Raw genomic sequence first — 14,976 nt, 5'->3', positions numbered from 1 at the left:
TACAACTCCTGAGATTCTTCTTTTTTTAGCTTTAAGAGACAAGGAGATGTTTGTGTATTTAGTCTAATATTTGACAGAGATGATACAATGCTTAAATAAATACATTAAAAATTTCAACCACTTTTAATTTCAATTTGGAGCCCTAGACACAATGTCAAATACCATCATTATTTCCCTAGATTGTTCATTCACTTACTTTTTAAAGCAAGTTATAGATGACAAAGCTTGATAACTCATTGTTAACACTTCATAACTGAATCAAGTACATATTTAATGTGACATAACATAAAATTTAACTTGCCAAAAAAGGCCATTTCATGATTTGAGAGTGTTCCATAACCTTTTGAGTTTCTTGTATCTTAAGAGTTCTTATGTTTCACCTAAGAGGTATATTCAGAAAGATTTACAAAATGATATCACGAAAGATTGGGAGTGAGCTGTCAAAACAAAACACAGAAAACTAAGTTGGGCTTCTGTTGGAAATCAAATCTTTTCTTTGTCTTAAGTCTTCAGTGTAGCCAAACTTAAAAAAAGAAAGGCCTCCAAAAAGTATAAATGCATTCTGGATAACCCCCCAGCAATTCCAGGATATGTGTTTGTTTTTTCTTTAATGATAACCTCCAAAGAAAATTCACAGAGAAGCAATCAGAGCTAGAGGCCAACCTAAACCCAATTAGCAGCCTGACTCAAGCATCTGTTTGACCCAAGTCTCCTTCATTATACTTATCACCATGAACTTGACCGTTGGACACTGCATTAATCATGAGGAAGGCAAGAGCTGCTTTGCCCCCACAGGCATGGGGGGAGTGGTGGAAGTCTTTCAACAGCTACACCTATGATTATCTACCAATGTGAAAAAAATAAGATTTCAGCTGCGATAGCATTGTGCTTCTCTCCCCAGCCAATGCATTGTGAGCATCAAATGCTTTCCAGATGTCTAGACACTTTTCAGGCCTCTAGAAAAGACACACTGCCCTTCCCACACTTTAGGCATGAGGACATAGACCTGGCCATTCGACAGACTCCTGGTCACTTGGCGACTCCTGATGTTACGCTTCCAAGATGTTTTTGTATTATCCATCTTCTGTTACATGTCCATGTTTCCTTCTTCTCTGCATATCTTCTAAAATGTAAATTGACTGGTGAGTTCCACAGTGTAGACACATCAGTCAGTATCTTTAGATGACCTCAATTTTTTCTCCTCATCAATGTTTCTCTTTGTGTCTTGAGAATTTCTTCATTGAGCACTTTCCATCTCTCTGGACCTAGCTTCCCCTGTTCGGGAATTTTAGTTCTGAGATGCTACCTACCTTTCTACTAAATCTTTTGACATCCTCTTGCTTCAAATCAAGTCTATATGGAAAACTCTTATTGACTTTCTTCTTATTTATTTGTATCACAAAATCTAAAATGAAGACACAAGTCATGACCCCAAGGTTCCCATCATAGTCTTCTCAGTAACTGTTTGTTCCTGTTGGTGAGAACCCAGCACAACAGAGAAGTTCTCCTTTTAGGTATCTTTACCTTTTGAATGCAAAAATAATTTTTGAAACAATGAAACTTAATGCTAGCAAGGTTGCAGAGAAAAAAGGCATGCTTATTTATTACTGGCAAAATTCCAACTAGTAGAAGCTTTCTGAAGAGCAATATGGCTTTTCAGAGCTAGTATTCAGTAAAAGTTACAAAAATAATCAGACCTTTTGATTCAATAATTCCATGTTTGAATATAGATTCTAGAAGTGTTCTATAGGGGATCCACTAGTAAGAAAAAGATTGAGTATCTCACTTCCAGTATGTATGCAGAGCATGGAAAAGTTTGCATTGATCTGCCTTAGATGAATGATATATGAGTTGTATTTCTGCCACAGTCAACTGATTTCCATTGATGCTCAAAGTGTAAGCTGGTCTTCCACTAGAAAAGAAGATAGAGGACCTCAGGGAATGTTTCTTCACCCTTAAGTTGTGGAGGATGATGAAGTGTTCCTTTCAAAAGGTGGAAGAGACAAGTAATATAACTAACAAGATGTTCAAAGCCCCGATGCTTTTATCTGGTGAGAACATTTCTTTGACTGAGTTACAGAATTAACCAAGAATCAAAACTATAAACTATGTGAGAACAATTCCTAGGCACCTGTATTAATTCAATCAACCAAAGGTGTCAACACTGCGGAAGGAAGCCACATTGTAATTGGTGATCAGGTAAAATGAAAAGCATTCAGAAATGGTGAGACACCTCCAACCAAGCCCCTGGAAGGAAATCCCTGGTAGAAGGAGATAATCCCTGCCTTTTCTCCCCACCTTACTCCCCATTCTTACTAGAGCATGACCTTGTGAACTTTGAAAAGTCAGAACGTTTGGATTTCCCGTTAGTGTCTCCTCAAAAGCAATGTTTGATGGTAGTTTTTTCATTGGGAGTTGAGGACAAATTAGACAGACTAAGGTCAGACTCTCCAAGGGCACCAGCCCTGAGAGCCTAGAAAAGAGCTACACTGTTAGGGAATTTGTTAGGGAATTTCATGAGACGCTGCTAAGAAAGAAAAAGAGCCTTTGCCCTATGCTCTTTCTAAGTTCTGTCCACTCTCCCCAGGGATATTGAATGTGCAAAGTAAAAAGTGGAACAGAAACTTCCAAGGTAGACATTTTAGTACCAACTGTTCTTACTTTATTATCTTGATGAATACCCCTTTCTAATAAATAATTGAGTTTGACTACATGGTAATCAATGGGGATTGTTGGGGGAATACAAGCAAGTATTAAAAACTACCATCGTATCTTGCTTGTTGACTGACTGCCAGAAGAACCCTAAAAAGCATTACCAAAGACTACAAAGTTTTAGGCAAGAAAGTGAAGACTTTTGTGGCATCATTGTTGTCCATAAAACAACAAGAAAACAGACATGGAAGGAACAGTTCATTAAGAAGAGAGTGTCTTCCATATCATTAATGGAATATAGGAGTGACAGGTTCCTGAAAAGGGAGGAAGGACACACAACAGGTATTGTTAAGAACTCTGCTTTCTAATGCCTTGCGAATCAAGTCAAAAGAACTTCAAACTGAGAAGAAAAGTGGAGGGGAAAAACTGCCTGTTCACTGCAGTAATAAATATGCTTTGTGCTTTCTAAATGAAAGGCACTGTCCTTGGTGCTAGGACAAAACAAAATAAAAGATAAAAATGACACAACCCCTGTCTTCAAGGAACGTATGTTCTGCTGGGAAAAAAGCAATATGCATAAAGATCAGTAAATACAACATGTAATATGTATACGTGTGTCATACACACATATAAATATAAATTGGAAATACTAAGTGTTATTATGTACAAAATGCAGAGCAGTTTTTCTTCACTCTCTGTGTGCAAAGGGCTAGTGAATGAAAAATGAGGAAAGGCTTCATGTATGAGGGAGGACCTGAGAGAAGCCTTAAAAGGAGAGAGGGATTGATTCCCAAGGATCTAGGTGAGGAGGACGATCAAAAACACGAAGCATGAGCTGGAACACCACGTCTGAGGAGGAGCAAGCGAGCTGGAATGCATAAAAGGAAATGATCAGGTGAGGATAGATTGAAGCCAGGCTGTGAAGAACTGTAAATGCCAAATAAAGGCAAGGATTTCTTTTGAAAAATAAATTTTATTGATATTTTTTGCTTTTACATCTCCTGTATTTCCCATTATATCCTGCCTTCCAGACGGGAATAGCCATCTTTTAGAATTAAGGAAAAAAACAGCTCAGCAAAACTAATGTGTATATTCACAAACTGTTACGTTCCACACAGTGGCCAGCCTCAGGACTCCCCCCACCCCCGCCCACTACCAAGGCATGGGGAAGGAGGCTCTTCTTTGAGGCCAAGCTTAGTCCTGAACGTTTCTCAGCATTCAGTTTTCATTGGTCTACTGTTAATACTTTAACCCATATGTCGTGGTGGTCATTGTCTGCCATCACTATGTCAGTTAGATGGCCCAGTGGACAGTGTTTGACAAGTTTGGGGAAACCTGACCTCGAATGTTTACTCAGAGACACAACCTGTGTGACCCTGGGCTAGTCACTTAATTTTTCTCGGCTCAGTTTCTTCATCTGTGAAGTGGGAATAATAATAGCCTCTACCTCCTCAGGTTTTTGTGGGGCTCAGTGAGAGAACACATGTAAAGCCCTTGGCCAGTCTTAAAGGGACAGACAAATACTGGCTGTTGATTGTTGTTGTTACATCGTGTCCCTGGTACTGCTCTCACTTTGTATGTCAGTCCATGTGACTCTGAATTCATCTTACTCATCTTCCTCCTCTCCATTCCCCCCAGAGACCATCAGAGCAACTGGACCAATTGGAGAGAAAGCATCCAGCCTGGAAAAGGGGCAAGCACCAAGGACAGAGCCTGAAGTGGAGATACCAGCTCAAGGAGAGGAACTGCTTGCAGCAGAAAAGAATGACAGGTATGGATTCAAGAAATGGACCCATCCTGGGACACAGATGAGCAGCCAGGTCCTACAGAACTTGTTGAGGAAGTGGAAAGAATGTTCTGACAGCACTAGGACGAAGGATAATGCTCAAGTCTTGGTACTGGAAGGCCTTTCTCTCTTTGCCAATTCCTCATCCAGCTCCCATCATCCAAGCTGATGCTCCATCAATACCCTGACTTTTGAATTGCTTGGTCTGCTCGTTTCCCATGACTTATTCCTCCATTTTACCACGCTCTTACACACATACACACACTTACATACATACACTCTCTCTCAAATACACATATTAACACACACTAACATATACACACCACATACTCTCTCACACACACTTACACACATTCACACAGAGAGAGAGTCAGATCCTTTGATCTTACCATCCCTTAGAAGTGTTCCATGTTCACAAACTCTGAAATGCCTTTATCTGGTCATACTTGTTTATCATTCCATCTTTCCTTCTGTATTACAACTCTGAACCCTGTTATTCATCCTCAGGATGAGCTCCAGTCCCTGTAGCCCTCAGTCCTTTCCAAACCCATCTCCTCTGTGCTTGCTACCCTCTCCTACCTTCCCTATCTTAGTAAAGTGACTCAATCTTGGACCCTCATTTAATATTGCATGAATTCCTTGCTCTGTTCTTCTGCTGATCATGCTTTGATAAATTCCCAATCCTGGATTTTTCCCATGATCTACCTCTTGTATTCCTACTAATGAAGCTGTAGAAAAATTACAAAATTTCACCGATTGAGTCTACTACAAATTTATGCTTTCTAATCTTAAGTTGGAACCTCACTACAGCAAGGCAAATGTAGGTGGCACAGTGAATAAAAAGCTGGACCTACGGTCAGGAAGACTTCAGTTCAAATCTAGCCTCAGACACTTACTAGTTGTGTGACCCTGGGCAAGTCATTTAACCTCTGTCTCAATTTCTCCATCTGTAATACAGTAATTATTAATCACTATTAATAATAGCAGAGCCAATGTGGCAGAGTTTAGGCAGCAATCAAGCTGAACTCTTACAACATTTTCCTCCAAACAACTTTAAAATAACTCCTCAGATCAAATTTTGGAATGTCAAAGCCAACAAAAGGTCAGAGTGGAACATTTAAGACAATTTAGGGGGGCAGAAGTAGAGGTCTATGACACTGGGGTGGGCACAGGCTCAGAGTACATGCAGTGGTGACACCAGTGGTAGGCCTTGGAGGTAGGTCCAACAGCAGCAGCAGCAGCAGCTTTGGGAGCTCTTAGCCCAGAGACAATGGTAAGACAGTTGGACAACTGGTTAGAAAGAGACTACAGAGGATCCTTTGCTGGCACTAGGTGCAGCTGACAGTGATTGACAGTTCTGTTGACCATATGGAGTTCTGAGTCACAGTTCCAGAGTGGAGAAAAGCACTTGTGGTTGGTCATAAAGGAGCAAGGACCTTGGACGCAATTCCAAGGCAGAGAGGAGCACTAGCTCTTACAGCTTCAGGAGATACAATTCCAGGGCCAAGAGGAGTGCTAGTGCTTGTGGCTTCAGGAGATTAGGAACCCTTTTTGGGTAAAAACCAGAGTGTAGAGCAGGAGCAACCACACCTCTCTTCAGATCACACCACCTTGGAAGCACCAAAACTTGCAGACCTGCAGAACTATCTCTGAAAACAGCAGCACATTAAAAAGCCTAAAGTTTGGAACAATGCTTTTCTCTCCCCAGATGAGCAGATCCTAAATTTAACACAGAGTTCAAAATAAAAAATTTTGGCTAGAAAAATGAGCAAACAAACAAAAAAGAACTTGATTATAAAAAACTACCATGACAACGGGGAAAACCAAAATATAAAATCAAAAGACAACAATGTGAAAACAGCTACAACCAACCATCAAAAGAAAGCTAATTGGAGCAAAGTCCAACAAGAATTCTTGGAAGAGTTAAAGAAAGAGATAATAGTGGTAGAGGAAAAATTGGAAAAAGAAATGAGAGAGATGCAAGAAAAATATGAAAATAGAATTAATAGCTTGTTTAAAGAAGTACAAAAAATACTGAACAACTTGACAGAAGGAAAAAGATATAGAAAAAAATCGCTGAAGAGAAGAACTCTTTAAAAAGCAGAATTAAGCAAATGGAAAAAGAGCTACAAACGCTCACTAGAGAAATAATTTCTTAAAAATCAGAATTGGATAAATGAAAGCTGATGATTCCATGAGATATAAAAACCAAAACAAAACAAAATCAAAAGAATGAAAAAGTAGAAAATATTAAAGATTTCATCAGAAAAAACAACTTACCTGAAAAATAAAATGAGGAGAGATAATTTAATAATTTTTCAACTACCTAAATGCCATGATCAAAAAAGAGTCTAGACATTACATTTCAAGAAATTATTGAGGAAAATTTCTCAAATATCTTAGATCAAGAGGATAAAATAGAAACTAAAAGACTCTACTGATCATCTCCAGAAAGAGATTTCACAATGAAAACTTCCAGGAATATTATTGCCAAATTCTAGAGCTCCCAGGTCAAGGAGAAAATGCTGCAAGCAGCTAGAGAGAAACAATTCAAATATCACGGAGCCACAGTCAGGTTCACATAAGATTTAGCAGCTACCACATTAAAGGATTGTAAGGCTTGGAATATGATATTTCAGAGGGCAAAAGAACTAGGATTCCAACCGAGAATAGCCTACCCAAGAAAACTGAGTGTAATCCTTCAAGGCAAAAAATAGAGATTTAATGAAATAGAGGACTTCCAGGCATTCCTGATGAAAAGACCAGAGCTAAACATAAAATTTAATATTAAAACACAATACTCAAGAGAAGCATAAACAGGTAAGCATGAAAGAGTAATCATAAGAGACTCAATAAAGTAAAACTGTTTATGTCCATATATAGGAAGATGATATGTGTAAGAACATGTAAGAACTTTATCATTATTAGGGCATCTAGAGGGTATCTACATAGATAGAGGGCATGAATGTGACTCAGTTTGCTGGGATGATCTAAAAAAAATGAAGGGCTGAGAAAGAGAGATGCACTTGGTGAAGGAAGAAATTGGAGAGGTAGAATGGAGAAAATTTCCTCACATAAATGAGGTGTGCAAGGAAGAGCTTTAATAGTGGAGGAGAAAATAGACGGTGGCAGCTGATGCTTGAACCTCACTCTCCTTGGAACTGGTTCAAAGAAAGAACACACACACACACATTAAATTGGGTATAGAAATCCCTCTTATCCAACAGGGAAATAGAAAAAGAAGGGAATAAGGAATATAGGGGTATGGAAATAATAAAAGGGAGGGTGGATTAAGAGAGGTAGTGGTCAGAAGTAAAACAGATTTTTGAGGAGGTAAATGAGAGAGAGAGAGAGAGAGAGAGAGAGAGAGAGAGAGAGAGAGAGAGAGAGAGAGAGGTATAAAAAATAGGACTGAGGGAAATACACAGTAATCATAATTGTGAATGTGAATGGGACAAACTCATCACAAAACAGAAGGGAATAGCAGAATGGATTAGAAACCAGAACCCAACAATATATTGTTTAAAAGAGACACACTTGAAACAGAAAGACAGAGAGTTAAAACCAATGGCTGATGCAGAATCTATTACACTTGAGCAGAAGTTAAAAAAGGAGAGGATAGCAATCATAATCTCATGCAAGTAAAAGCAAAAATAGACCCAATTAAAAGAGATAATTGGTGAAATTACATTTTACCAAAAGGTACCACAGAAATGAAGTAATATCAAAAGATTTTACAGCAAATATATCTGATAAAGATCTCATTTCTCAAATATATAAGGAAATGAGTCAAATTCATAAAAAGAAGGGCCATTTCCCAGTTGATAAATGGTCAAAGGATAAGAACAAGCAGTTTTCAGAAGAAATCAAACCTATCTATAGTCACATGAAAAAGTGCTCTAATTCATTATTGATTAGAGAAATGTAAATTAAAATCACTCTGAGATACTACCTCACACCTGTTAGAAATGACATGCTGGAGGGAATGGGGGAATCTAGGTAAGCTAATAAACTATGTTGGACTTGTAAACTGGTCTACCTATTGTGGAGGAAAATTTGGAACTATGCTCAAAGGTCTATAAAATTGTTCATGCCCTTTGGCCCAACAATACCACTACTAGAACTGTACCCCAAAGAAATCAAAAAAGAAAAAGGATTAATATGTCCAAAAAACATTTATAACAGCTCTCTTTGTGGTGGCAAAGAATTGGAAATTAAAGGAATATTCATCAGTTGGGGAATGGCTGAACAAGTTGTGACATATGATTGTGACAAAATACTACTGTGCTATAAGAATTGATAAAGGGGATGATTTCAGGAGGGAAAAACATGGTATGACCTATATGAACTGATGCAAAGTGAAGTGAGAAAAACTTGGATATCATTGGGTACAGTAAAATAGCAATGTAATGGTGATCAGCCGTGAAAGGCTTGGCTACTCTGGTCAATACAACGATGTAAGACAATTCCAAGGAACTCATGCTAAAAAAGTATTATCCATATCCAGAGAAAGAATCGATGAACTCTGAGTGAAAATTGCATGATTTCACATGTATAATTGGTATTTTGCTTTTCTTCACAGTGGAGTAGGAGGAGATGAAGAGAATTTGGAATTCAATATTTTTTTTAGAAAAATGTTAAAATAAATAATAATTTTAGGGGCAAATGTTTTAAAAATAATAGCACTGACTTTCCAGGTTTGTTGGGAAGATAAAAATGAGATAATGTAAAGCTTTTTGTAAACTTTAAAATGCTATAAACATTCTAGAAAAAACAACAACAGTAATAGATTTACTATCCTGCCTCCCACAGTGACTGTTCCAACTTTTCTTATGTCTCTCTCTTCGGGCATCAGAGAAATTCACATCATTCCCTCCCCCAACCCTCTTAGCCAAGTATTTTGCCACTTACTTCACCAAAAATATTGAAGCCCTTAGCAGAGAGCTCCCTCTTCTCCCTCCTTGTCATAGGATGTCATTCAGATGCCTCCACTTCCCTGCCCTCTCTTCTTTCATTGTGCAGGGGGAAAGAGGCAGCCCTTCTCCTTCCCAAAACCAACCCCTCTACATGCACTTTTGATCCAATCCTCTCCTGCCTTCTCCAGCAGATGGCTCCCAGTATCATTCCCAAACACTCTCTTATCTTCAATCTTTCCCTACCAATTGACTCTTTTCCTACTGCCTACAAATATGCCCCTGGTGCCCTATGCTTAAAAAGAAAAAAACCTAACTTGATGCAACCACACCAACTAACCACTGAACCAAGGAGATGAGAGGAAGCTGTTCCTTCAGTTTTCCTTTGCTTCCTCTCCTCTTTCTCCCTTTTTCCATATCATCATTCAACTGAATCCACCCTCTCCAATTCAGCCCAGTCTAGTCAACAAACCGAATGCTAGGGGAGAGCTCAGAGGAGGGCAGCCCTGTACCCTCAAAGACTGGTAAGGACAAGGACCAAGGCTGGAGATAGGTAAATCTCCCAATGCAAGAGGAGGCTGAGGCAGATTTGCCATTGGGTCTGGGATGTAACCCCAGGAAATGCAGAGCAAATGAATAAAGGTTTTTTTAAAAAAGGCTAAGATACTAAAGATTTTACAAAGAAGGAAACTCAATAAAAACTGAGAGCAAAAATAGACAATTAAGTCAGATGTCCCTACCCTCAAAGAGCTTAACATTCCAGTGGGTGGAGGTCTGGGCCCCAACAAGAAAAGACAAAAATCTTACCTGTTGGAGATGGGAGGCCAGGGGTAATCTAGCAAAGGAAGCTGAAGAAGAGAAACCAAAAGGATGAGGGGAAGCAGGAGAGTGCCCCAAGGTTTACAAGAACCAAGGGAAGACATGGAATTTGAGAGAAGGGTTCAAAGCTATAGAGACATTAATCCCTTGACTTTTTGCTAGGCTGTGGTTTCCTCATTTGTAATATTAAGCAGCTGGGGTAGAAGGATCCTAGAATTTAGAAAAGGCCACTGTCTTAAGCAATTAAAGATCACAGGGAAACTAGGACAGAAGCGTTTCCTAGAATGGCTGGGAAGGTCATATTGTAAGAGCTGAAAAGTCGAAGGTGAGTGTAGCCACCACATAAAAGGAACCAGAGGTTCACAGGAGGCAAAATCCTGGAAAGGAGCTGGTCTTCTAAGCCATGACCACACATATGTATGCAGAAATGCACAAAGTATGGGCAAGGAACGAGGTAACCAGCAACCTTGATGCAAGAAGACAAGCCCAGGTAGCTCTGAGACTTGGTGAGAAGAGAGACATGACTGGACGGTGGCTCTAGAGGGCTCTGGCTCACATGAGTACATGGATGAGAAGCAGGTATCATTGCTCTAACAACTCAGGTAATGAAATCCAGGAACCAAAGTGTATGGGGCTGGGGTGGGATGGGGAGGGGGATGGGAAGTTTGGTGGAGGCAGAAACTTAAGCAATATTGCTCTTAGAATAAACTTCAGATGACCAGGAGAGAAAGAGGAAATGGAGGAGGAGTTCAGGAAAGAGATTACAGGCTGGCAGCCCAGAGGCATGATCTAATTGATCTAGAGATGAGGGACCTCCATTATCTGAGCATCTCTGCAAAAAGTACAGCAGCAAAGACTTTCTGAACTTGCCTTAAAGATGACTTCATCTCTCAAAAGACAGAGGAACCAGTAAGGAAAAATTTCTTATCCCCATATGATTCACACCAAGGGGAAGCTGGTTATTGGAGTGAAAACAATGGGAAATGTTGGGAGTGGGGAATGACCACACCCTCTTATCATTTGTGAGAGAAGAGGAAAGGAAGGTCCAGGTGATGTTAGAGAGCCTAGAGCTAGGGAGAGCAGATGTCAGTGGGTTCAGAAAAGGTAATAGAACACAGCCTAAAATTTGAAAAGCCAAGCTAGGAGAGATGTAGAAATGTTCAGGAGCCAGTTTGAACCTGCTGAATCAAGAGTGATGGTAAAATTTTCCGTGTGAGAATTTACACCTTGAAAATTGACAAACAAAATCAGAGCTTGATTTATTGTTTCACTGATTGTCTAGACCTAAGATAATGAAGGGGTGAATGTTAGCAATGCAGATTAAACTTAAAAGTATGTCAAGGGCACTATCCCCCCACCCCCAGGTGGTTAAACATTTACTGGAGTACTCCTGGATAGAAACCTGAAGGTTGGAATTCTAAACACACCAAGAAAATGTGGAGTATCCCAAATCAAGACTTATAAAGGGCCCGAAGTGACCACTAGTAGCAACTGGTCCCACTGCTTCCTTGTACAGTAGAGGGGAGGGACAGGGACTTCCCACCAAGGTCAAAATCTGAGCCCAGTTCCTATAGCTTCAAACCCAGGACTCTGTATGGCAACTTCAATCTTAAAAGACACGTGAGAAGATGAAAGTCCTGGCATGTAAATAGGAAGGATAGACTTTGTGTCTTGGTCCTGGATGGAAAAGCAGGGACAGGTAAGTCAAGCCCACAGAACTGAGGCTACCCCAAAGCTTGTGGCATCTTGGGTTTTACTCAGAAGCCAGATGTCCAGGGATAAGCAGGTGGCAAGTCTTCTGCTTTGGGGCACTGTGGCTTAGGAAGGGAATTCTTCAGCCGAAAAGCCTCAGAGGAGGTCAACCATTCTGGCAAAGGCTCTGATATCCAGACCAAAGGAAGGCAGGTTAAGATGCTTTGTTAGAGGAGATTCATGGTGGGAGGAGGGATGGGCAGCAGAAGGGAGAAGATGGAAACTGTCTTCAAATATTGATGGTCCCCCTTCCTGTAGGAGAGATCAATCAGCCTCGACCTGCTTGGCCCCAGCAAGGAGAGAGAGCTATAGAGCAGGAGAGTGAGGTCTAGGTTGGACTGTGTCTCCAAGGTCCATTTGAGACCTGAGAATCTAGGCTTCTGTGAATCATTGTCACAGTGGAGATGCAGACCGGGACATTCAATCATGCCTGGCAGCTGACCCCAGATAGATGCCTCTGAGCTCAAGAGCGCTGCCAGAAGAATGGACTGGGAATGAGGGGACTATAGGCCATGCTCCTGACATCCCACTTACCTCCCTAGCCTCTCCTCATCTGCAGCCACGGCTGCCTGTATCAGAGAATAGCTAGCCACTTTGTGCCTACAAATTGCTGCCCCATCGTTGCTGGGTTGTGGCTGCCTCCCGGGCCAGAACATCCAGCTCTGCCCTCACTGCCGTTGCCACCAGCTCTTCCCCAGATATGCTCCTCTGGCTCTCTGGGGTCTGCCACCCTGATTAGATCATCTCTGTTGGTGGTACCAGGAAGGAGTTGTCAATCTTCTCCCTTAGGGCTCACCTGCTATCAAGTTCCAGACTGTGATACTCTGGTAAGTGGTTTTCTTCTATGGGAATGTAAGGTCCTTGAGGGCAGGGAGCACTTTTTTACATTATTCATGGTCACCATCATTAATAACTAGCACTTTAAGGCTGGCTGAGCCTTTCACAAACATCTCATTTTGTTCTTATTGCGACAGTCCTGGGAAGTAGATGCAATTGTCATCCCCATTTTACAGAGGAGGAAACTGAGTCTAGTAGAGGTTCAGGGACTTGTCCCGGGTCTCACAGGTACTGAGTGTCTGAGACTGGACCTGAATTCAGGTCTTCCTGACTTTGTATTTGTAGCCTCAATGCCTGGCTCTGTGTACAAATTTGTTTTGTCAGTGAAGGGCACCCCCCATACTGGGAAGCAGAAAGGATCAGGTAGGGTAGGGGGTGGGGAGAGCAGCTCTTATCTTGGCTTGTTTCTCAGCCTTTTCCAGAAACCAACCCTGGTGCCATTGTGGGCTGCTGGGTCATCTCCACCAGGCATTTGTTCCTCCTTCCAAAAGTGTGACTTGGTACCTCAAAGCCAGAGGTCAAAAGTGTATAATTATCTCACCCCAAGGCAGGAAACACTGGGCTGGAAATTATTTAAAGGGTTTCACTTGCTAATGAATGTCTTTCTAAAAATGCTGGGTTCACCCTCCGTTCCTACCTGAATGGCTCCTGCCTTGAGACTATGTCCCCAAAGTAGAGGGCATGCTTTCTTGCAACCTCCAGCTCCTGGTGCCGATGAATGGGCTAGCCTTATGGCCATGTCCTCAGCTTGTCCACCCCAGGCTATGGAACACCATGGTGGGATGCTGAGTGATTCTTTCTCTTGCTCTAGCCATCACATCTCTACCTTATCTCAGGAACCTTGGTGAAAAGGCTTCCCAGCATTCATGCACTGGTTAAGCATTAAGTGCCAATTGTGTTCAGGGCCCCAAGAAAGGCCCAAAGAAAGCCCTCAACCTCAAGGAACTGGAGCTCAGACGTGGCCGACGGAAGAGAGGTATGAACCCAAACAGAGGAGGGCCTCTGAGGGTTACCTGAGGGCCCTGAATGACTGAGAGAGGGCTCCCTGCCAGCTGGAGGTCTCCTAGGAAAGGGAGGCCCTGAGCTGGAGTTTGGAGGGAGGTGAAGATTCCAGTAGGAGGAGCCCTTTCCAAGAATACAAAGGCAACAAGGTAAGGGAGGGCAGGACTCACCTGGGAAGGTGAGCAGCCCTGTGGGCTGGAGCTTAGAGCTCACAAAGGGAGGCTGAGTGTGCCAAGGCTGAGAGGACAGCAGCCAGGACTGCAGCTAATAGCTGAGACCCAGACAGGTTAAGCCACTTGGCCAAGGTAACACAGGGAACGGCATTAGAACCTAGGTCCTCTCATCCCAGAGATCGTCACTTGACCTCATAGCCAAACTGCAGAAAGCCTTGAATGTGGAGCTAAATTAGAGCACTGGCTTCATTCACGAGCCAGGCGGTGATGTTAAAGTAAGGAGAAGTCAGGTGATCAGATTAGGCATTGAGAAGATTCCTGGACACTGGTGAGGAGAACGGATGCAGGCAAAGATGAATCAAGGGGAGAGATGACAGGGGCCGGATCTGGCCTAAAAGGTGGAGAGAAAGAGATGTGGGGGAGATGGAAGATCGGGACTCATTCCCTCCTAGAGTAAACACTCCCTGAGGGCAGATGATTCGGATGTTGTCCCTGCTTTTCCAGCACCTAGCACAGCCAGTGCCTGGCAGAGAGCAGGCACTTCATAAATGCTTTTAGAATCAAATTTATTAAATTGACTGGAGGCAGTTGTTTATTGGCTATGGGGTAAGAGGGAGAGGGGAGAGTGAGGATGATTCCCAGAGGTATCTGGGTGACTGAAGGATGCTGATGCCCTCCACAGAAACAGGGAAATATGAAATAATACTTATTAATCAGCTACTATGGGTCAGGCACTGTGCTAAGTGCTTTATTGATATAATCTCACTAGCAACAACTCACAGAGGTGAGGCTCTATCTGGAGCCTTCACTTCCAGAGTTGCTACTTCGGATGGTGTTGCTCTGACCCTCAAGGGCATTCTCCATTCCGATTTGACCAAGGTGTATCCTCCCTTCCCACCCTAGAGAGAGAGACTTGACTGAGAGAGGGCTGAGGCTGCCCATCTGCCCCCTGGGGAAGATTGGGGGCCAGGATCATCTGCTCTCCTGGTCCTTTTTCCGACTGGCAGATGATACAAATGTGCCCTTGGGTTAATATCTGCAC

The 14,976-nt window shown here is 41.9% G+C and overlaps 1 pseudogene; it reads right to left on the bottom strand.

Annotated features, from left to right (window-relative positions):
• Positions 1-460: 460 nt before the first annotated feature.
• Positions 461-14,798, bottom strand: LOC140522554 (transmembrane protein 50A pseudogene; annotated as a pseudogene).
• Positions 14,799-14,976: the final 178 nt, after the last annotated feature.

The sequence above is a fragment of the Notamacropus eugenii genome, chromosome 2 (genome assembly GCF_028372415.1).
Source record: "Notamacropus eugenii isolate mMacEug1 chromosome 2, mMacEug1.pri_v2, whole genome shotgun sequence".
In the NCBI taxonomy this organism is placed as follows: domain Eukaryota; kingdom Metazoa; phylum Chordata; class Mammalia; order Diprotodontia; family Macropodidae; genus Notamacropus; species Notamacropus eugenii.
Note: the sequence above shows the minus strand (reverse complement) of the source record. Positions and strands in the feature narration are given on the sequence as shown.